Below are 21,719 nucleotides of genomic sequence, written 5' to 3' on the forward strand. Positions count from 1 at the left end.
AAAGAAAAAGAAAGAAACAAGACAGGAGGTTGTCTCTCAGGGAGCTTGCCTTCCAGGGAAGGGTTTTCAGGCTCAGAAACACTGCTTAGGCTGCTCAGGAATGACAAGCTAGGCTGAGGAACGGGGCGGCTGGCCAGTGGCTGAACTTCAAAGGAACGGACAGCAGCTGCAGCAGAGAGGGACACACACACACACACACACACACACACACACACCAGTCAGGACACCGTCAGAAATTCCACCCAGAGAGGCCCAGCACAGATGGCTGATGGGATTGTTTAGAGAACAAGCCAGCTACTTCCCCAGCCAGTGGCTGCTCCCTGCTCTCCTTGGGCCCCCACCCAGACCCTACTGGCACTCCTCCCTCCATAGTTTAGTAGTCATAGGCTCCTGTTCTACAGCTGGGAGCACCCAGCATCACTCCCCGTCACATAGTCTCAGTCACCCCATCACACACATACTCTGAAGTCCCTGTGGTCACAAAAAGAATGGCAACCTTATGTGGTCACTTCTAGAAGGCACAACTGGTCAAAAGTCAAAGAGTAGTAACTAAAGGGACAGGACACAGAGCCTTAGCATCCCGAGCCAGGGCTCTCTCCCTAAACACACTCCGGCTCCCTCTGACATACAGCTCACGGCACATGTGTGCTAACAGGCTCTTGCTCATTGCCACACTCAGCAATGCACCTAAGCCGTGCTGCGTGCTTATTCCAGGCCAACCGTCCCAGACAGACACCCTCTTCCGGGTTCTGCCCCCCCCCCCAGACCTTTCTCACTCAACCCAGGTACTTGGTCTGCTTCCCTCCTCACCCTGCTCTGAGGCTGGTTTGAAATTATACACACATATACCCATGGGTACCACTAGCCTGCCTACTTCCTGATGCTCTGCACGACTCTCCCTTCACCAAACTGATGGCAGGGCCACCTGAGGCCTCCAAATCCCCCAGGAACCCCTTCCCCCAGCTGCCATCTGTGTCTATCATGTTTGTAGCATTGGTGGGGTCAGGCTGACCTGACAGGGTAGAACTGGCAGAAGCAGCCAGTGGCCTGCCAGCCAAGGCTCTGCTTACTGACAGTCTGCAAGCCCAGCTCCTGGCAGGACGGTAGAGAAGGGCCTAGGGTCAGCTGGGCTTGTAGTTCTAGCTCTCAAAACTGATAGTCAGAGAAGGGGCAGGCATCCCTGAGTCTCTCAACCAGCCTCCTTGGCTTCCCAGAAGCCTCAATCTCTTCTACTTCCAGAAAATGAAGAGTAACAGTAACAGTCTTCTGAGTTTGCTCAGACCACTGAAAACTCCTTGGATGCAGAGGCAAGGGTGGGGATCAGGGCCAGGGAAAGACACCATGTGCTAGTGACAGCCCACAGTGACACCTCTGCAGAAGCTTGCTGCATCCCAGTGCCTCAGAGTCAGAAGGACCTGGACATTTTCATCACAGGACCAGAACCACTGTCCCTTCACTAGATCCGTCAATAGCAATTCCTCGGTGTGAAGCAGAAGCCACGCCCAGAAACCACCCACCACCCAGAACAATCAGTGGATGTCTGCTTGACAGACCTTCCTTCCTTAAACACCTTGCCATTGGATCCTCAAGACAATGTAGCCAAAAGACTGTGACCTTGCACCTCACTCTAGCCATTTTACAGATGTGAACACTGAGTCAGGTGCCTGCTTCGAGTCATCCAGAACTTGGCACACTCTAACCAGCCTCGTCTCACAGGGCAAAAAAGAGACTTCGGAGTCTCCTAACAATTTGGCTGCCTGCATTCTGCTTTAAAGCCAGGCAAGGGGCTGGTGCTATGACTCAGTCAATCAAATGCTTACCTAGTATGTGTGGAACCCCAAAGTCCCAAGCTTAAGCTTCCGTACTTCATAACAGGCATGGTGATGTGTTACCTATACTACCAATAGTACAGAAGTGGAGGCTGGAGGATTAAAAGTTCAAAATTTCCTTAGCTACCTATAGCACTTCAAGGCCAGCCTGGCCAACATGTAAGACCTTGTCTCAAAACTGGCTAAATAAATCAATAACTAAAGCTTGGCTCTGCCCCTGCCGCATTCACCTTCTGAACTGACTGCATCTCCGGCCTCAAGGAATGTGTATGTGCCTTCCTACAGCCTGGGAAGCAAATGCTTTCTACATTCTGGTAGCATCTGCAGAGAGTGTGGCACTCACTGTCATCAGACATCCCTGGAGCTTTCTTAAGAACACATTCTCCACTGCTATTAAATCACAACCTCTGGGAGAGTGTGTCCAGGGACCCTGCGTTTTCACAACTCCCCGTCATTCTGATCGATGGTCACACAGGACCGCCGTCTTAAAGGGTGATGCAGTTTGGAGACCAGAATTCCAGTTTTAGCTCCGTCATGAAGTAGCCAAGAAGCCTTGGGCAAGTGTATTTACCCTTTAGACCTCCCGTGAAAATGGTCAGGGAAGACCGAGTGAGCTCTGAGAGCCCTGCCCCCACCCCAGCATCTCTGAGGGCCCAGATGGCTCACATGTGTACGGAGTGAGTGTTGAGGATTATTAGGTCAACATACATTGAAGGCTCATTACAAAGAGTTCCTGTCTGGTTGATTTAGGAAAATCTGCAGAAACAGCTTATCTCTGGCTCCAAGCCCTAAACAAATGGCTTTTGGATTATCCACACCCTCTCCCTCCTCCCCAGAACATCTATTTTCTCCATTCCAGCTCCAGCCCAGAGCCAACCAGGGTTCTGTAAACATTGGGTCTGCACACCTGGGCTAAGTCATCAAACAAACTCGCTGCCAAATTGCTTCGCAAGTCCCAACTTGCACAGGCTCTGTGTCTCATGGGAAGCGGCAGCCTGGGGCGTGTGGACATGAGTTTGCTCCTAGCACAGGACAAACTTAAGCTGCAGAGAATACAAATGGGTTGCAAGGTTATCCAGACATTAGAAAGACAGCATGAGGAGCAGTTAGCAGCTGTTAGAACCTTCCAGAAGCAGTAAGACATTCCTTGGTCCTTGAATCGCTTCATAGTCACCATTAAAACAGGATATGGTGGGTGGCCCATGCCTTTAATCCCAGCACTCAAGGCAGAGACAGACCTCAGTAAGTTCAAGGCCAGCCTCATCTAAGTGGAAAGTTTGAGACCTGTCTCAAACAAAGAAACAACAGCAGCAGAATACCCACAATATAGGGGCTGTGATGATGGCCGAGCTGGTAAAATGGTGGCCTTCCAAGCATGAGGAGTGACTTTGATCCCCAGAACCCAATTTTTGTAGCCAGGCATAATGACTCACACCTTTAATCCCAGCACTTGGGAGGCAGAGACAGGTAGATCTCTGTGAGTCCTACATAGTTTCAAGACAGCCAGAGCTACATAGAGACCTTGCCTCAAAACTGTGTAGCATGTGGTTATAATCCTAATACCTGGCTAGGTAGATCCCTGGGCTCACTGGCTAGTCCACCGTACTTAGTGAGATCCAGTTCAGTGAAAAACAAAATAAAACAAAATGACCCTTTACACTGCCCCCTAGCTTCCATGTGCATGAATACATATATACACACACACACACACACACACACACTGAGGGGGGGAGGGAGGGAGAGAGAGCGAGAGAGAGCGAGAGAGAGCGAGAGAGAGAGAGAGAGAGAGAGAGAGAGAGAGAGAGAGAACACTGTATTCAGCTAGTGATCAAACACTGCTGGACAATGACCACTTTTCAAGTCTATGAGTCCTTAACAGAGTAGCTGTAGGGATCACCAGAGCTGGGTGAGGAGCAGAGGAGGCCCGAGTGTGTGAAATTATAAGGGGATGTGAACTGTTGACAAGAGTCAGCCATGTCAGCAACCCAAGCCTCAGACTTATGGGAAACTGGCAAAGCCTCCCTGGCCCCGGAGGGCGAGCTGTCCTCTGGTCCAAGTGGGAATGCTGAAAGCATCTGCCAGAGCTTTCTCCCCCTGCTGCCCACTTCTGGCCTGAAGCCTGCACCCCTGTAGAGACCATTCCTACTAACATTAGCTAAACCCGCCTCCTTGAGTCAGTCGTGTACTGTAAACTCCACCTCCTTGGTTCAGATATAAGCAATAACCCTGCCTCCCCGTTCAACCACACATAGCACACACACACTGAGAGCTTCCTGGGTGTCGGAGCTTCTCCGTCAGAGAGCGCAGTCCACCACGAGGCTGAATTCAGATTCATATGACTTTCATCTGTGCTGAGCCTGTGCACACAAAATAATTAAAGCAGGAAGGGGCTGCCAGGAAGGCTGGGATGATAAGAGCACAGGCTGCTGCTCTTACAGAGGACCTGAGTTCGGTTCCCGGCACCAACATCAGATGTTTACAACAGCCCGCAACTCCAAATCCAGGTGACCCAATGCCTCTGGAATCCTGTGCACATACCTATATGCAGATATAATTTTGCAAAAATGTAAATAAATCTTTAAAAATTTGTCTAAAGGGAAGAACAAATAGGAAAGAGGAGAATGAAATGGAAACCCAACTTCCACAGTAAGAAATATCTGTGGTTTATACCACAGATATTATGCCGATGTTGTGATTTAAGGAATCTAAAGTAAATCACTCCCATTCTGATCATGCTGATCACCCTCAATGACTGTATTGCATGAACAAACCACTTAAAAGTTTGCAAAACTACAAGAAAGCCCATGAGCCTTTGCATCAGCCAGGCTCGAGGCTAGCCACAGGAACTCCTCATAGTAACCCTAAAAATTGGAAACTTTTATTTGCACATAGGGAAACTGAGGTGCAGGGTAATTCTCTAAGGTCTCACAGTCAGGGAGAGACCAGGTCAGGTTTCCGCCCTGAATCTCATACTCCTACTTAAAATAACAAAATTGTATCCCTGCCTTGGGCAAACAGGATACTGGCAGAGGAGGGCTAGACACAAGGAGTGACCTGGCAACAGCGCCCCTCCAGTCCTCCTGGAGCAGAAGCTAGACTGGACGACATTGAGTGTGCAGCTGCGGCAGAAGAGTAGGGAACAGGGTGGGGTGGGGGGTGGATGAGAAAAGGGTCCCAGCTCATTAGCAAGCACTTCTGCCACCATGATCCCAAGCTCTGGTGTCAGAAGCAGGGCCTCCCTGCTCCGGTCTGGATTCTCCTCACATATTACTAATGCAGGCGCATTCCACCCGCTGCCAGTGCAAGTGAGGCCAGGCAAGAGGAAGTAGCTGCAGTTGAAAATCATTAACATGCAGGCCTAATCTGAGGGCCTTTTGTTCTTGAGCAAGGGCTGTATACTATTTTACTTTCAGAAAAGAGTTAAGGGGGTGGGGCATGTTCAGAGTTGCGCAACCAAAACACAGATCCCCTGTGGAAGTTGGAAGAGACGGGCCACCTTTAAAACACAGGCAGGCCTGGCATGGTGGCATACACGGCTAATCATAGCACTGGAGAGGCAGAGACAGCCATGCGGATCAGGAGTCTAAGGCCAGCTTGAGTGATATTAAGAAATCCCATCGAAAAGCCAAGGGTAAGGAGTGTAGCTGTGTGTAGAAAGCTTGTCTTGCATGTGCACTGTAAGAAGTTCTGGCTTTGATCCCCAACACTGACAAAGTAAGAAAAAGAAAAGGACAAGCAAACCACAGTTCCCAGGACATACAAAGCAGGTGTCGGGATAGCACAAGTGTGTGCAGACCAGGCCAACTCCAAAACTTTTTAAGTCAGAGAGGCTTCAGTAGTGGCTGGAAGCAGGGTTTTATGTCAGGGAGGTCAAGCCAGCATTACAAGGAAGATTCTGGAAGCAGTGGTGTGAAGGAGCCAGCATTTGAGAGTTGGCAGGTATCTCCTCAGCCACTTGAGGGAAGGCTGCTTCCCTATGGACCAGCATTCCTAAAGAAGACAGGTGTCATCCCACCCCTTCCTGTTCTCAGATGAGAGAAAAACATCCACAAAAGTCCTCACAGGCATCGGCAGCCCTGGAACTGCAACTGAGGCAGCTTGCTAATGCTGCAGCTGTTCTCCAGAGTCAGACTTCCACCAGGTGTGGAGGTAAATGCCTGTGAGCCTTACATTTGGAAGATGCAGGCAGGAGGATCGGGAGGTCAAGATCACTCTTAGCTACAAATCAAGTTTCAGACTAGCCTGGGCTATTTAGTACCTTGACTTGAAAAAGGAGGAGGAATAGGACAAAGAGGAAGAGGAGGAAAGGGAGGAGGAAGAGGAAGAAGAAAGGAAAGAGGGGGAAGAGGAGGAGGAAGAAGAAAAAGAAGAAATGGAGGAGGAAGGGGAGGATGAGGAAGAAGAAGAAATAGAAGAAGAGGAAGAAGAGGAAGAAGAGGAAGAAGAGGAAGAAGAAGAAGAAGAAGAAGAAGAAGAAGAAGAAGAAGAAGAAGAAGAAGAAGAAGAAGAAGAAGAAGAAGAAGAAGAAGAAGCACAAGCAAGAGGCACCTGACAATCTGACAATCTGACAATCTGAATTCCGTAGTCCTGGGGACTTGAACATGGTGAAAGGAAAGAGAGTCAGCCAACTCCCAACTCCCAAAAGTTGTCCCCCAACCAAGCATGTGCCAGAGCATGTCCTCACCGTCCTGCTCTCCTCACCCCGCCCCCTCCCTGCAGCCTCTGAACACACAGGAGAGAAATAAATGTAATAACTACATTCCTTTAACAAAGAAACAACAACAAAACCTACAGAATCACATCTCAGCCACCAGCCCTGGTTGGAAAGACATGAGATGTAGTGAATTCTGAGGAAGGAGGTGGGGAGGGGAGGAATGTAGTTACCAGGGAGAAGGTGGAAAAAAAAACTGTTCTTACAAAAGCAATGTAAACAATAAGAAGCCTGGCTTCCTGTGGGGCATGGTGGTACATGCTTCTAATCATGCTATATAGCAAGTTCGAGGCCAGCCTGGATTACATGAAATCCTGTCTCAGGCTGACTTTGAGCCAGCACCATAGATGCTTAAACCATGACTGGTCACAGGCCCTAGGGAAGGGCCACCCACTCCCCCACTCCCCACTGCACCTTGCAAGATCTCCAGAAAGTGAAGTCTCCATTCCACTTCTGCCTACCCCTCATCAGAGCTTAACCCTGAAGTCCTGAAGGAAATTAGAAGTGAGACCCCTGCCTCTGTCAATGACAAAATAAAAAGCTCTCTAGGGCGCTGCCTTTCTTTGAGGGTCTCCGCTCTCTTAGTTAGCACCCCTCCTTTCATCTGTCTCCATCCTCTTACCCTGCTCCCCGGAATCTACAGGGTGGCAGCAAAGGACAGGCAACAATCAGTCGGCTTGTTTAGGGACGCTGTTCCTTGGGCACTCTGGACGCCCAGCATGAGCAGGCCACCCACCAGGTCCCACTCACCCCCCCAACCCCCCGTCAAAGCGGCTGTGTTTGTAAAGGGCTTTCCGGGGCAGGAAGCAATAAACAGAGTCAAGGGGCCAAGACACGGGGGCTGATTACTCAGTTTATGGATTTTCCAGGCCTCTGTGTCCTCTCTCCCAGCAGCTGCCCAGGGCTCTGCCGAGAAAGGTGCTGGCAAAAGACTGGGCCTTGGCTTCCCAGGTGGCTTTTTGCCAGACCTAAATAGGTCTTGCTGAGCATGTGAAGGGACTCTGTGCCTTGGGGCCCCTCTAAGCTATCATAGTGAATACCCTTCCCTCCAATACTATCCTAGCCTGGTGTGGACGGCTTCACACACACTGGTGTTTGTGTGCACTCGAACGTGTTTGCACCCCCACACACCCCAGCCTGCCGCTCATCTCCCCACTCAGGCTGAGTTCCTTGTTGAAGTGAAACCTGGTATTCCCAGAGGGGAAGGTGGCCTGACCTGTCTGTCAACCTCCTAAGGCCAGGTGGGTGGCCCTCCAGTGAGAGGGAGCTCACAGCTCTGCTTCTTAAAGCAACAGGAGGGGAACAATTTAGAAAAGCTGAGACTGTGGGAAGGTAGCTCTGGGATCCTGGCTTCCAGTCCAAGGCTCAACCGACACTACGTTCTCCACATGGGCTGCAATCTGGAGAGCGTGTGTGTAAACAGAAATCACCCACTTCTTATCTCTCAGTGGCTGCAACTGACAAAAGCAAACGGGCGCTGCGGTACAAGGCCACTACCTTGATTTATTTTTTAGTTTATTCATTAATTTTTGTTTGTGTGTTTGAGACAGGGTTTCTCTGTATAACAGCCCTGCCTGTCTTGGAATTCTCTTTGTAGACCAGGCTAGCCTCAAACTCAAAGAGATCGCCTAAGGCGTGTGCCAGGAATTTTTATTTTTAACACAGATTCTCAGATAGCCCAGGCTGGCTTCAAACTTGCTATGCAGCTGAGGTAAACCTCAACTGATCCTTGAACTGATCCTCCTCCTTCCACTATGTGAGAGCTGGAGTCGCAGATGTGCACCACCACACCAGGCTCCTCATGCTATTTCTATAGTATAAAAAGATTTTAAAATATTAAATGCAGTATCAGTAGGAATATAAAATGGCTCGGTGTGCCAAAATAATTGCTGGAGCCTCAAAAAGTGGAAAACAGAATTCTCATGTGGTCCGGTCATTCTGCTCATGGGTATCCTTACAAAAGAGTTGAAACTAGGGTATAAACAGGTCATTACACCAGTATTGAGAGAAGCATTGCCCATGCTAGCCTACAGGCAGCAACAACTTAAGTGACCATCAAATGAATAAACAAAAGGTAACACATACATGCACACACACTCACTCTCTCACACACATGCACAACAACAATAATGGAGCATTACTCAACTAGAGAGAAATTCTGATGAATGCTATAATATGAATGAGCCATGAACCTTGAAAATATGTTAAATAAAATAAGTCAGACCTGAAAGACAAACAGTATTAGCTTGACTCCCATGAGAAGCCCAGAACAGGCAAGCTCAGAGGTTTTCCGGATCTTGGGGACTGGGGAGTTATCTACTGCGCACAGAGTTGCTCTTTGGATAATGATAAGGTTCTATAAATGGACAGCAGTGATGATTGCACAACAGAGGGAGTGCACTAAATGCCTTAGAGCTGTGCCTTAGGAAACGGTTACAAGGCCGGGCGTGCAGCGTGGTGGGCAGAGTGCATGGCACACGCACGAAGCTCTGGGTTTATCCCCAGCACTGTTCAAACCAGGTGTAATGATACACACCTGTCATCTCAGTGCACAGGAAGGGCAAGCAGGAGGATCAGAGGGCCATCCTCAGCTATAATGAAAGTTTGAGGCCAGCCTAGGCTGCATGAGACCTAACTCAACAATCAAACAAACAAGGGCCCAGAGTGACATCTCGGTGGACAAAGGGACTTGTCAAGGCTGTCGATAAGAGTTTGATCCTAGGATCCACATAACAGAAGGAGAGAACTGATCTTGTAAGTTGTCCTCTACACACTTTTGGGGCAACACACACACACACAATCAACATAATTTAGTTTTTAAGATTAAATGATAACATTTATATTATTTATATTTTACACACCCAGAGAGAAAGAAGTGCACCCTGTATCCTCGGGTAGAGTGATGTGTAGGTTTTCGAAGCAGTAGACTGGGAAGCAGGAGCACAAGGGAGCACTACTTGGAACATTCAGACAGCAATCAGCACACAGGAAATCCTGGCTAACACAGAGGGGCTCTGTCGCCATCTGCATAGAGTGGGCTGGGATACAATGGCACTCCTGTTGACGAGGACTCTTCACATGGCCTGCAGAGTTGTACATGCCACCGGGCTGGGGGGAGACAGAAGTGCATGCAGGGTTACTTCCTGGACATTTAGGATTGATGGGATGTGATATCCTGGGAGATGTTAGGTTTGTATGCAAGAAAAGGAGGCATGTATCTGGGAGCCTTGGACGGAGGGAGAATCCAGTATAGGAAGTAAAGGGCCAACGGCCTGGTCTGTGAGAACAAGCTTCTACCTAGAGGCTGCTGTGACCGGCACGGACCACTCACTCAGAGGACACGGATGGCGGAATGCGTCCAGGTTCTAGGCGTGGGAAAGTGGGGGTGGAGACTAAGAGAAAAGACCCATCTGGTAAATACAGATGCTCCTCGCTGCTGGAGCCGCATCCTGATAAACCACTGAGGACTGGAAATATCATAAGTCATAAACGCATTCCATACACCTACCTTCCAGACACCAGTGTGCTACATGCCTTGAATGAGCCCTGAATATTTATGTTAGCTTACAGCTGGGCAGAGAAATCTGACACAAAGCCTGCTTTATACTGAGTGTGACAAGCTCGGATGGCGTGTTGAATGCCACCCTGAGGGTGAGACACAGGCCCGCTGCACGGGTACACATTCATTCCATCACGAACTTGTAAAGTCCAGGGAAGAACCATCAAAAGCCAGCTCGTCTGTACCTCATACACCCCCCTCCCCGCCACTTGCCCTCCACCTGCCTCGCTCAAACACACACACACACACACACACACACACACACACACACGCACGCACGCACACACGTGTCTATAAAAGCTGGGTGTGTCTTGCAGATCAAAATCTCTCTTACTTAAGGCCAAAACTTTGGATCCACAATAAGAAATGGCAGCAAACAGCCAGCGGGGCTGAGCGCTCGCTCTCACGGCTGGGCGGCATACAAGCACACCCGTCGCCGATCATAAATGGATGCTGGTCCCTCTTTCCTAGAGGTGGATGTGTAAGGGAGCCTGGGCTTGCCGGAATGGGATGCTATGCCCTGAGGCCTGGGACTGCCCAAGGCAGACTTGCAGGAGCTTGGTTTCCTACTTGCTTATCTCTGTCACACAAGGACCAGAAGAAGTCGGGTGGAGGCGGGGCACTTGTGGTCAGTGGCAGCTCTGCATCACTCGAGATAAGATTTCAACCGTGAACATTTATAAATTGACACGGCATCTAGAGCATCCTGTTGCCAGGTAGCATTTGATCTTGTGTGTGTGCATGCAAGTGCGTGTGAGTGTGCGCATGCATGCACATGTATATACGTGCATATGTAAGCGTGCACAAGGGGAGAGCAACAGTTTTGAAAGATTTCTGGCATGATCCTATGGCCTTCTAAGAAACCCACCTTTAGAACTTTCCTTGACAGAAACTTAGTCACTACTCAAGTGTGGCAAAAGACATTTTTATTTAAATTAAATGAGATCAAACCTGCACTTCCTCAGTGCACAAACCACTTCTTTGCTTTGCCTGTGTGTGTGTGTGTGTGTGTGTGTGTGTGGTGTATGTATGATTGTGTGGAGGCTCAAATGTGTGCACATGCCTGAGGTGTGTATAATTGTGGGGGTGCTCACATGTGTGCACATGCCTGAGGTATGATTATGAGGGGGCTCACATGTGTGCACATGCCTGAAGTGTGTATGGTTGTAGGGCTGCTCACATGTGTGCACATGCCTGGGGTATATGTAATTGTGGGGGGCTCAGGTGTGTACGCATGCCTGGGGTGTGTATGATTGTGGGGGTGCTCATGTGCACATTCCTGAGGTGTGTATGATTGTGGGGGGGGGACTCACATGTGTTACATGCCTGGGGTGTATGTAATTGGGGGGGCTCACGTGTGTGCACATGCCTGGGGTGTATGTAATTGGGGGGACTCACATGTGTGCACATGCCTGGGATGTATGTAATTGGGGGGACTCACGTGTGTACACATGCCTGGGGTATATGTAATGGGGGGCTCACGTGTGTGCACATGCCTGGGGTGTATGTAATTGTTGGGGGGGCTCACGTGTGTGCACATGCCTGGGGAAGCCCACAGTTAATGTCAAGTGCTTCCTTGTGCACTCTCCACCTTACATATCATAGTAAGTTCTCTGACTTGAACCCACAGCTTGCTGGCTCAGTCAGTCCGTCTACCCAAGCAGCGCACGCACTCCACGGATTCCATGTCTCTGCCTCTCGAGATTTCTACCTTCCCAGCATTTCTTGTCTGAGACCTCTGGCTCTCACACGATGCTGACATCCCTGTAGTAAACTGCCAGCGTGGTGACCAGCACACACACTAGGGCATTTCCGCCAGGTGTTCCACCAGGCAGCCCTTCTCTAGAACCCAGAGAAAAGTCCAACTCCTGGACAAAAGCCTCGATGTACTCTACCTGCAAGTGACCTATCCTAATTATCAGGGCAGACAGAGGACTATGGCTAGTTAGCTAGAAAAGAGGAGGCTTCCTGCCTTCTGTGTCCTTCCACCACTGTGACCCCAGCCTCATCCTAGATCAAAGCTTTGACTGACTCGTAAGGAACCTTCCACCTAGGCAGAGGGAAGCAGAAGCCAAGAAGAAATGTGAGACTCAGAAAATGCTGTCCAGCTAGCCTTAGGTAGGTGGGTATGGGAGACATGTCTTAGCCTCAGGTAGGTGGGTGTTGGGGACATGTCTTAGTACCATCAAGTACTTAGTACCCGACTGTCTCTCTCCTGGGAGTGTCTGGGCATGGCTCTGCATTTTCCACTGTGGCTACCACTACCCAAGGAACCTATGATCAGGAGAAGTAAATGAAGGTAAAGAGGTTTTTAACAACTCTGTTAAACTCTATGTTTAAAACTCTCTGTATGTTGTCCTATATTTTGACCAGAGAAGAGGAAGGGAGAGGGAGACTGACGGAAATGGAAGGGGCGTGACTGAGACTCTTCCATCCATGCAAAGCACACACGTACACATCTATCGTTGTTGTCGCTGTTGTCTTCGTCGTTGTCATCATCATCACCCTTGAGTGCTCTACACCCCGGCCATTTCCACCCTCATTTAACCAGCCATCTTGAGAACTTCTCCATTTGAGTTAATGCACGCCGCTGCCCTCCCCCCGGACCCCCCCACAGCATCTTTCCTCCCCAGCTGGTCTTAGCTTAGCCCTGAAAGTCAATCCAGCTGGCCAATAAATCTGTGTATTTGCTGCTGGCAATAGATTGGGGGCTGAGGCTGGGGAGACATCATACTAAATGTGGTAACAAGGGAAGACACAGACCCTGGGTGTCTGGCTCTGTCCATGTATCCCGAGCAGGCTTCTTATTCAGTTCACTTTTTCTGGAAATCGACGCAGGATCTCAAGTAGCCCATGAGATCTCATGAACCCACTATGCCACTGAGAATTTTGATCCTCCTGCCTCCACTTTCCAAGTGCTCGCATCAGAGGTCTGTATTATAACAGTCAGTTTACATGATGCTGGAGATCAAACCCAAGGCTTTGTGCATGGTAGGCAAGCTCTGAGCTACATCCCAGCCCTCAACTGTAAAAACAATGTGCATGTGTCATGGAAGGCATATGGCTGTCAGAGAGTAGGTCGGCGGAATCACACCTAGGTTATCAGGCTTGGTGGCAATGTCTTCTGAACTCTCACCAGCCCATGAGCCAACTTCCAGTCCCTCAACCTTTAAAAAAAATTAGATACCGAAAACTGCAAAAACATGTAAGTGTAGTGAATTATCACACAGCAAACACTTTGTAACTACCTGCACCAAGAAACACAACTGCGTGGGCTGAAGAAACGGCTCAGTGGTCAAGAGCACCAGCTGCTCTTCCAGAGGACCCTGGTTCAATTCCCAGCACCCACACAGTGGCTCACAACCATCTGTAACTCCAGTCCTAGGGGATCCAAGGCCTTCTTCTGGTTTCTTTGGGTCCTGCATGCATGTGGTACACAGGTCACATACATGCCAGCAAAGTACCCTTACACACAAAGCAAAAAACAAATTAATTAATTAATCTTTAAAAAGAGAGAAGGGAAGTGGAGCTGCGGCTGCTCCCAAGCCCTCTGCGTGCACGCACCTTGGCCACTGACCTCTCTGAACTTGTCTGTCGAGTGTGCAGCCCAGGGCAGAGTAGTTATTCCGTTAGTATGTTCCCTTCCTGTGGGGAAGGTGGAGGGAGAGAACTGGTCGCCTTGCCTAGCTGTTTGTTTTCTTACTTGCTTGCTTGACACAGAGTCACCTTTAGCTCAGGCTAGCTTTTGACTCACTATATAGTTAAAGGCTATTCTTGAACTCACAATTCTCCTATCTCTGCCGTGCTAGTGCTGGGATTACCATCTAACTCCGTTACTTGTTTTGTTTTGTTTTTTTGTTTTGTTTTTTGTTTTTTGGATTTGGTTTTTTCAAGACAGGGTTTCTCTGTATAGCCATGGCTGTCCTGGAACTCACTCTGTAGACCAGGCTGGCCTCGAACTCAGAAATCCGCCTACCTCTGCCTCCCAGAGTGCTGGGATTACAGGCGTGCACCACCACTGCCCAGCCTGTTACTTGTTTTAAATCCATTTTAATTCGCTGTTTCTCCTCCATTTCTTTTTGTCCTTACCATTTGTCTGTTTATGAGTCTTCCTGCTGACCCTCTAGGTAGGGGAGTCCCTGCACTATCCCTCCCTGAGTCTGCAGCTCATGAAACCCTCCTGGATTTGATCCCCAACACCACCACAAAAATACCTAGCCAGAAAATGAGGTAAATAAAGTAATATGTAAATAAAATCCCTTTCCTCGCGGAGACCAAGTTTTATAGAACACTAATTATGGCAGAAGTCCACAGAAAACACTCTGAAGAATCCTCCTGAATGTAGCCATCCTCAGCCCCTGAGACACACACACACACACACACACACACACACACACACCCCTGCCCGGCCTGAGACGCAGGTGTGGGTACCCATTAGCAAGCACATACAGTTGTGGTCATACGGTCATGCAACCATAGTGAGGGCTTGGCTGCTGGCCTCAGACTCCACTGTTCCTCGGCTAAGCCACCCTGCACTAGGGGACAGGATTTATGAGCAAACATTATCAGAACAGATGTCCAGGCAAGCAGGCAAAACAAACAGGAACAATGGCTGAGGCGACACAGGCCCGGGCTTCACTAAAAAGAGAAGAGAAAACCCTGACTCCCAACCAAAAGGCTGCAGACATCTAAGAGTAGACAGGGCCCCACTTCTTCACACATCCTGGGCTTCAGAACCTTAGGCCTTCTGCCAAGTGAGATTTTTAAGCAGGCCAAAGAGACTATATTCCGGGAGCCAGGTTGGTTTCTCCTAGACCTTGGGCAACTATCAATTTTTGTGACTGAGTTTCACTATATGCAAATATTTATTAATATTTATTACTAAAAAACTGGTAACGCCAAAACATGGAGTGACAGCTTTTCCCTTTGGTAGAAAAAAAAAGAGAGATTAAAACACAAACGCCAGGCGCAGTGGTGTGTGCTGGAATACTAGCACTTAGCACAGGTAGGGCTGGAGAGACAACTCAGTAGTTAGAGCACTCACTGCTCCCGGTGAGGATGGAGTTTGGTTTCCAGCATGCATATGTGACTCATAATCATGGGTAACTCCAGTCCCAGGGGACCCAGTGCCTCTTCTGACTTCTGTGGGCAGCAGGCACACATACGGTGCACACACATGGACTCAGGCACACATGCATACACAGGAAATAAATCATACCAACATGAGTTCCAGATTTCAAAACCAAACAGAAGTCTGAGGCCAGCCTGGTCTACAGAGCAAGTTCCAGGACAGTCGGGGTTACACAGAGAAACCCTATCTCCAAAACCAAAGTAAATAAATGAATGAAGCTAAAGAAACAGCTCAGTGGTTAACAGAACTTGTTCTTTCAGAGGAATCAGGTTTGATTCCCAGCACCCACATGGTACCTTACAACCGTCTATAACTCCAGTTCCAGGAGATCCAACATCCTCTTCTGACTTCCACAGGCACCAGACACACATGCAAGCAAAACACTCATACACACCATAATAAATAAATCAATCAATCTAGGAAATATAATCATCATTATCAACAACAGCTAAGGTAGAAGCATCCTGGCCAGCTCAAAATCAACCAAGGCTACATGATGACTTACAGGCTAGCCTGGGCTACAGATTAGACCCCAACCTCAAAACAAATAAAAAAGGATAGCAATGCCCAAAAATTCTTGGGCAGGAATCATCATCACCACCCTCCCTGGCACACAGATGCCAACTAGAAAGGTAGTCAGAATGTCCTACATACACTCATCCCCACTCTGAAGCCCCCAAGTAAATCAAGGAGGCCTAGGGGATATTCCAGGCTATGCCAGCTGAGAGATGCCAGCCTGGAGGAGAACAGAGGGGTGAGGCTCCTCTCGGCCTTTCTAGGTGCCCGAAGCTGTCCCTTGGCCCAAGAGGCCTTGCTCAGGAGAGGCTGAAAAGACAAGAAGGAGGAGGTGGGGAGGAGGAGGAGGAGGACAGGAGAAGGAGGGGGAGGGGAGGAAATGCAGGAGGTCTCCACAGCATAAAAGGCAGGAAATAAAATCTCCTCAGACTCTGCTGGCGTAATTGAAAATGGACCATATGCCAGGCACTTGGCAAGGTGCATCTCACAGTCTTTATTTGATTTCCACAACAGCCCGACGAGGCAGCTACTGTTCTCCTTGTTTAACCAACAGGAAACTCAGACACTGGGTGGAGAGAGACCGAGGAGGCAGCCTTCAAACACTGGGTGTGTTTGGCCAAGGCTGAGGAGAGATTTCCCTGGTCTTTGAGGAAAGCCTGAAGGATACTCACTCTTTGTTATCTCCCTTTCTAAGGACGGAACAAAATAAAAAAGGATTTAGGTTAGACTCCGGAAGAGATGTTAGAGGGCCGAGTTTACTCCTCGGGAGAGACCTGGGAAAGCCGCAGCTTCAAGTGGCCACTCGGCAGGCAAGGGATAACTTAATCTTCACCACAGAGCCCATTTAGAGGTCTCGTCAGGCAACGTGGCCCCACCTTCAGTCTCAAGGGAGGCTTCTGAACAATGCAAAATCCGAGGTCACATGCATCTTTTGCTAAACTTAACAAGCAGATGGTCCAAGAGGTTAAATACTAAAAGGAAGTCTTTCTTTTTCTTCTTTCAACAAATAAGGCAGGGTTTGCCGATTTAATCGCCACTGGGACTGTATTGAAGTTTGCACCTGATTTCCTACTAAAAGCAGACCCTACTATGTGCACCGGTTGGATAGTGAGTGGTGGTCACCACACCCACACAGAGAGGACAGGCAGGCAAGCAGCTAAGGTAGAAAGCTCACAACTCCCTTTGGGGCCCCTTCCTGCTGGCTGCCTGCCCCTGCCGGAAACACTAAAGGATCCTCAGGACACGAAGCAGGCCCTGGGTATCCAAAAGCAGTGAGCTTTAGCTCGGAACAGAAGGCCTCTGACAGGTTGTCATCAGCAGGGAAGACAGAACACCCTGGACCAGCAGGGGAGGGGAGGTTGCCCGTGGGGGGTGGGGAGGATAGGCTTTTAATCAAGATGCTGGCTTTAAAACTGCGTGCCCAGATGTGGTTTTCTTTAGGGCAAATGCAGTTCTGCTACCAAAAGCCCGACTTTCTCCCCAGTTCTCAGCTTCTCCAATCTCTTAGAAGCCGAGCTCTAGAAAGGTCAAAGGCCTTGCCTCCAAGGTCACACCAAAGGAGCAGAGCTAGCGCCAGCAAGCTGCCCCCTACTCAGGATCCCGCCCCAGGTGGCCGGCAGCTGCCCCTGAGATAGAGAGCCTGGGAAGGGGGGCGGGAGGGAGAGCATTTATGAGTCACCGGCGTACCCTGCTGCATACCGATGGTCTCAAAAGGCGAAAGGCAGACTGTGGACCGGGCAGTAGCCACGCTGTGGTTGTGGGGATGCTCGACTAGAAGACTAATCCCTGCCCCGCTCCCCAGGCCACCACAAGGCCCCCTGTCAGTTGCTGTGATGAGTTCACCTCCCCTTTGATCCCAAAGAGGAGAGGGAGTGGGGGAGCATTGATTCACCCAAAGCAAAAGCAACACAAAGGCTGCACCTGTTTCCATGGAGACGCGATTGACTAAGCAAAGGAACAAAACACGGTGCAAGAAACACAAGCCCGTCACCACCTTCCGGGCCAGCGTGATCGATGTTGGCGGGCCAGTGCCCCAACAGGAAGACAGCGGAAGCGTGAAAGGTGATCGGCAGATCTAGAAGCGCATGGGGAGCCCTTTCATTTGCCCCCCCCCATTCCGTCCCCCTGGGCAAACAAACTGCCTGCCGGGCCCTGACTCCTCAGAAAAACCTGAACAGAAATCCCAAGTGAGAGATTCTTCTCCTTACAAAGAGATTCTTTGCGTGACAAAGGAATTCCTGGAAACCACCAGGCAAAGAAAGGTTGGGGGGAGGGCGGGCTTTCTCTCTGCCTCATGACTAACTTCTGAAGAACAGGGAGAAACTAAGGGAGTAACTTCCAGTAGCAAAATATCCACGGGGTGAAGGCAGGAGGAGGGCACAGGGCTCTGCTTATAAAACATCTGCCCACAGGAGAGGCCCACAGAATACCAGAGGACATCACAGAAACGAAGCAACAGAAAACAACAGGCGGGGCAGCAGGTGTCTGAGAATCCTGAGGGGTGTGTGGCTATTCACTCTTCAAGCTGTTACAGTTAGATGAAGAGGGAAACTGGGGAACGGGCGGGCATCATCTCTCCACAGACACGGACAAGAAGCCTGAGACGTCCTCAAAATGTGGGGGGTTGAAACAAAGATGCCAGGTGTATGTTCAGCAGATGGGGGGGGGGGCTTACCCTCTCTCCCCTCCCCCCCTGCCTCAGCCTCCCCCTCACTCTGTGTGTGTGTGTGGGGGGGGGTATGGAGAGGTCCCAGATCACTCTCCACCTGACTTTTTGAGACAGTCTCTCACTCAACCTGGAGACAAGCAAACTCCAGGGATGTTCTTGCTCTACCCATGCAGCGCTGGGACTACAGGTGCACACTGTGCCCTGCTGCTTCTGTGGGTGTTGGGGAATCTGAACTCAGGTCCTCCCACAAACTCTGCACCAGCTGTGCCCTTGTCCCAGCCCCTTTGGCTTGCCCTTGATGTTTATCAGGTGACACACACTAAGCGCCCACTTCTCACAGAAGACAAAGCAGATTACCAACCTGTCTCTGGAGAGTCTCCCCAGGATGTTACAGAGCTCGGTCTTTTCCTGTCTATAATTCCTACAGGGAATAGAAACCAAGATAGTAACCAAAATATTCCCTGAGCATCCTGTGCGAGCCAGGCACTAAGGAACTGTTAGACTCCCTCATCTTCTTCACCACCCCACAAGGGAGCCATTATCCTCTTCATTTACTAAGAGGGAAGGAAGCAGGCAGAGGGAGGAGAGGAATGTGTCACGGGCCTGGCAAGAGGCAAAGCCAATCTTCAAACTCAGTTCTGCCCAGCTACTGAGCCTGGGGACAATGGCCTGCCTCACGCCTGCCCAGTCAGCCCCGTTCAACAGAGACCAGGGGCGAGGGCAGCCAAGGAATAGACACTGAGGTGGAGGCAGAGCAGGGACTGGGGGACAGGCTCTGTAGCTCAGCCCCAAGGCACCTGTGTCTGTGGTGCTTTCCTTGGGAAGCCTGGCTGTTCTGTGGCCACATTCGTTCCTATTCTGGGCTTAGTTTGCCACTCTGTAGCAAGGGCACATCCTTATAAGGTGAGGAGATGAGGTGTGACACACATCCAAGCTGTCAGCCGGGGCCATGAGTCAGAAGAGTGAGTCCCAGCTCCTTCAGCAAACCTTCCCAGCGGCCTCAGCGTCGGATGGCACAGAGTAGTCGGTCCTTGCAGGGTAAACACTTAGGTGGCATCTCTGGGACTGGAGTTGAATGATTGTCCCACTGGGAATATTTGAGGAACCCGTGGGAGAACCTGGCGACTCCCAGGGATGTTCAGATACATACACGCCTGTCTTCCAGGGTGTCCATTTTTATCTGTTGTCTTTCCTGTGGTACACCATCTGAGCTTGCAGCATCTGCCCTCGAGATGCTCTACCCAATCCCATCTAAAAAGACAAGCATAGAAGGAAGGCTGTCCTATGGTGGTGGAGTCCCAGGGAGACAGAGGGTCCTTAGGACCCAGAGAAGGTGGCTGGCTGTGTGTTCTTTGTGGCTTATCTAAGCACATGTTTTTTAGGTAGACTTGGGAAGCAAGGATTCCTGACCCAAGGACATTTGGCTAACAAAATTCTTTTTTTGTTGTTGTTGTTTTTTTCGAGAGAGGGTTTCATTGAATAATGACATTGGGGAGACTGGGAAGTGACTCAGTTGGTAAAGTGCTCGCCTTGTAAGCAGGATGACCCAGGTTCAATTCCTTGAATTCTTTCATTCTCTCTCTGTGTGTCTCTGTGATTCTGTCTGTCTCTCTCTGTGTCTCTGTGTCTCTGTGTCTCTGTCTCTGTCTCTCTCTCTCTCTCTCTCTCTCTCTCTCTCACACACACACACACACACACACACACACACACACAGCACCAGGTGTGTCTATAATCAATCCAAGTGCTGAGAGGATCAGTGCATCCCTGACACCACTAGCCAGGCAGCCTAGCCTGATCAGCAAGAGTTCCAGGTCACAGTGAAAGATCCCGTCCTAAATTAAAGGAAAAAGAAGGAGGAGGAAGGAGAAGGAGAAAAGGAGAAGGAGAAAAGGAGAAGGAGGAGGAGGAGGAGGAGGAGGAGGAAGGAGAAGGAGAAGGAGAAAAGGAGAAGGAGAGGAGGAGAAGGAGAAAAGGAGGAGAAAAGGAGGAGGAGGAAGAGGAGGAGGAGGAGGAGGAGGAGGAGGAGGAGGAGGAGAAGGAGAAGGAGAAGGAGAAGGAGAAGGAGAAGGAGAAGGAGAAGGAGAAGGAGAAGGAGAAGGAGAAGGAGAAGGAGAAGGAGAAGGAGAAGAAGAAGAAGAAGAAGAAGAAGAAGAAGAAGAAGAAGAAGAAGAAGAAGAAGAAGAAGAAGAAGAAGAAGAAGAAGAAGAAGAAGAAGAGACAGCACGTAAGAATAACATCAAGGTTAACCTTTGGCCCATGTGCTCTATCTAGTACATACACATACACCCACAGAACAGTAACGGTGAAAATGGAGTTAGACTTTGCTTGGCTGGTCTCACCGTGAGATCTAGTTTGGCAATTAGGAATGACTGCATACACTTCCCAGCACTTCCTGGGCTGAGTCTGCCACTCTTGGGATTTGACAAAAATACACCCGACTCAAGAACATGGCATAGAAGTCTGCTTAAAGTTATGATACATTTTTCAGTCTGAGGGGCATCCATGGGTTTTCACAATTCGTTTGACAGGTGTGGGATGGACAACAGTTCCGAGTCTACTGACCTTCCCCAAAGCCATGCTGAAGGCAGATAGCTCCTTGTAACAGACCCACTGGGTGTGGGCACAGCTGTCTGAAGAAGACAGCTGCTGTGCAGAAAGCCAACACCAGACCTGGGTATATGTTTGTTTTGAGGCTTCTTAGGATGTGGTTGTGGTTGTCTCTCAACATTTCTGGGCCTCAGTTTCCCCATAAGAGCATGAATACAATGTCCTACAAGGAACAGTCAACTTTCTAAAGATGGCGATGGCAACGACCTTAAAGGAAGAACGGAGGTGTGTATCATCACAAGGAGCCCGAACTGGAGCCAACCAGCAAGCATTTTCTGTTTCGCTTGGACCACTTAGGCTGCGTGTCTCTAGACGATATTAATAACTAATATTTATTGAGCCAGGCTCTGGACTAAGTGCCTCACAGGCCTTGGTTCATTTTGTTTTCACAGTGGCTCCCAAGGCAGGGATCTCTTTTGTTGTTGTTTTTGGTTTTTCAGGATAAGGTTTCTCTGTGTGTTGTCCTTGCTATCCTGGAACTCACTCTGTAGCCCAGGTTAGTCTCTGCCTCCCTAGTGCTGGGATAAAGTCGTGTGTCACCACACCCACCACACCCAGGCGCCGGTGTCATTCTAATTCCCAATTCAGAGGCACAAAAAGCTTGTGTTCTTGCTTAGCCCCCTCAGCTAGCAGCTAAGGGCCCAGTGGGTCTGAAGGAGCCCACAGTCCTCCCCGCTCACACTGTAGCCCCCAGCCAG

General features: G+C 49.7%; 1 protein-coding gene across 3 annotated transcripts in view; it reads right to left on the reverse strand.

The window, feature by feature from the left end:
• The window catches only part of Cuedc1 (CUE domain containing 1), a 92,838-nt gene that overhangs the window by 36,233 nt on the left and 34,886 nt on the right, over positions 1-21,719 (reverse strand). The gene's annotated exons all lie outside the window — the stretch shown is intronic.

Source organism: Apodemus sylvaticus, chromosome 10 (genome assembly GCF_947179515.1).
Source record: "Apodemus sylvaticus chromosome 10, mApoSyl1.1, whole genome shotgun sequence".
NCBI classification, from domain to species: Eukaryota; Metazoa; Chordata; class Mammalia; order Rodentia; family Muridae; genus Apodemus; species Apodemus sylvaticus.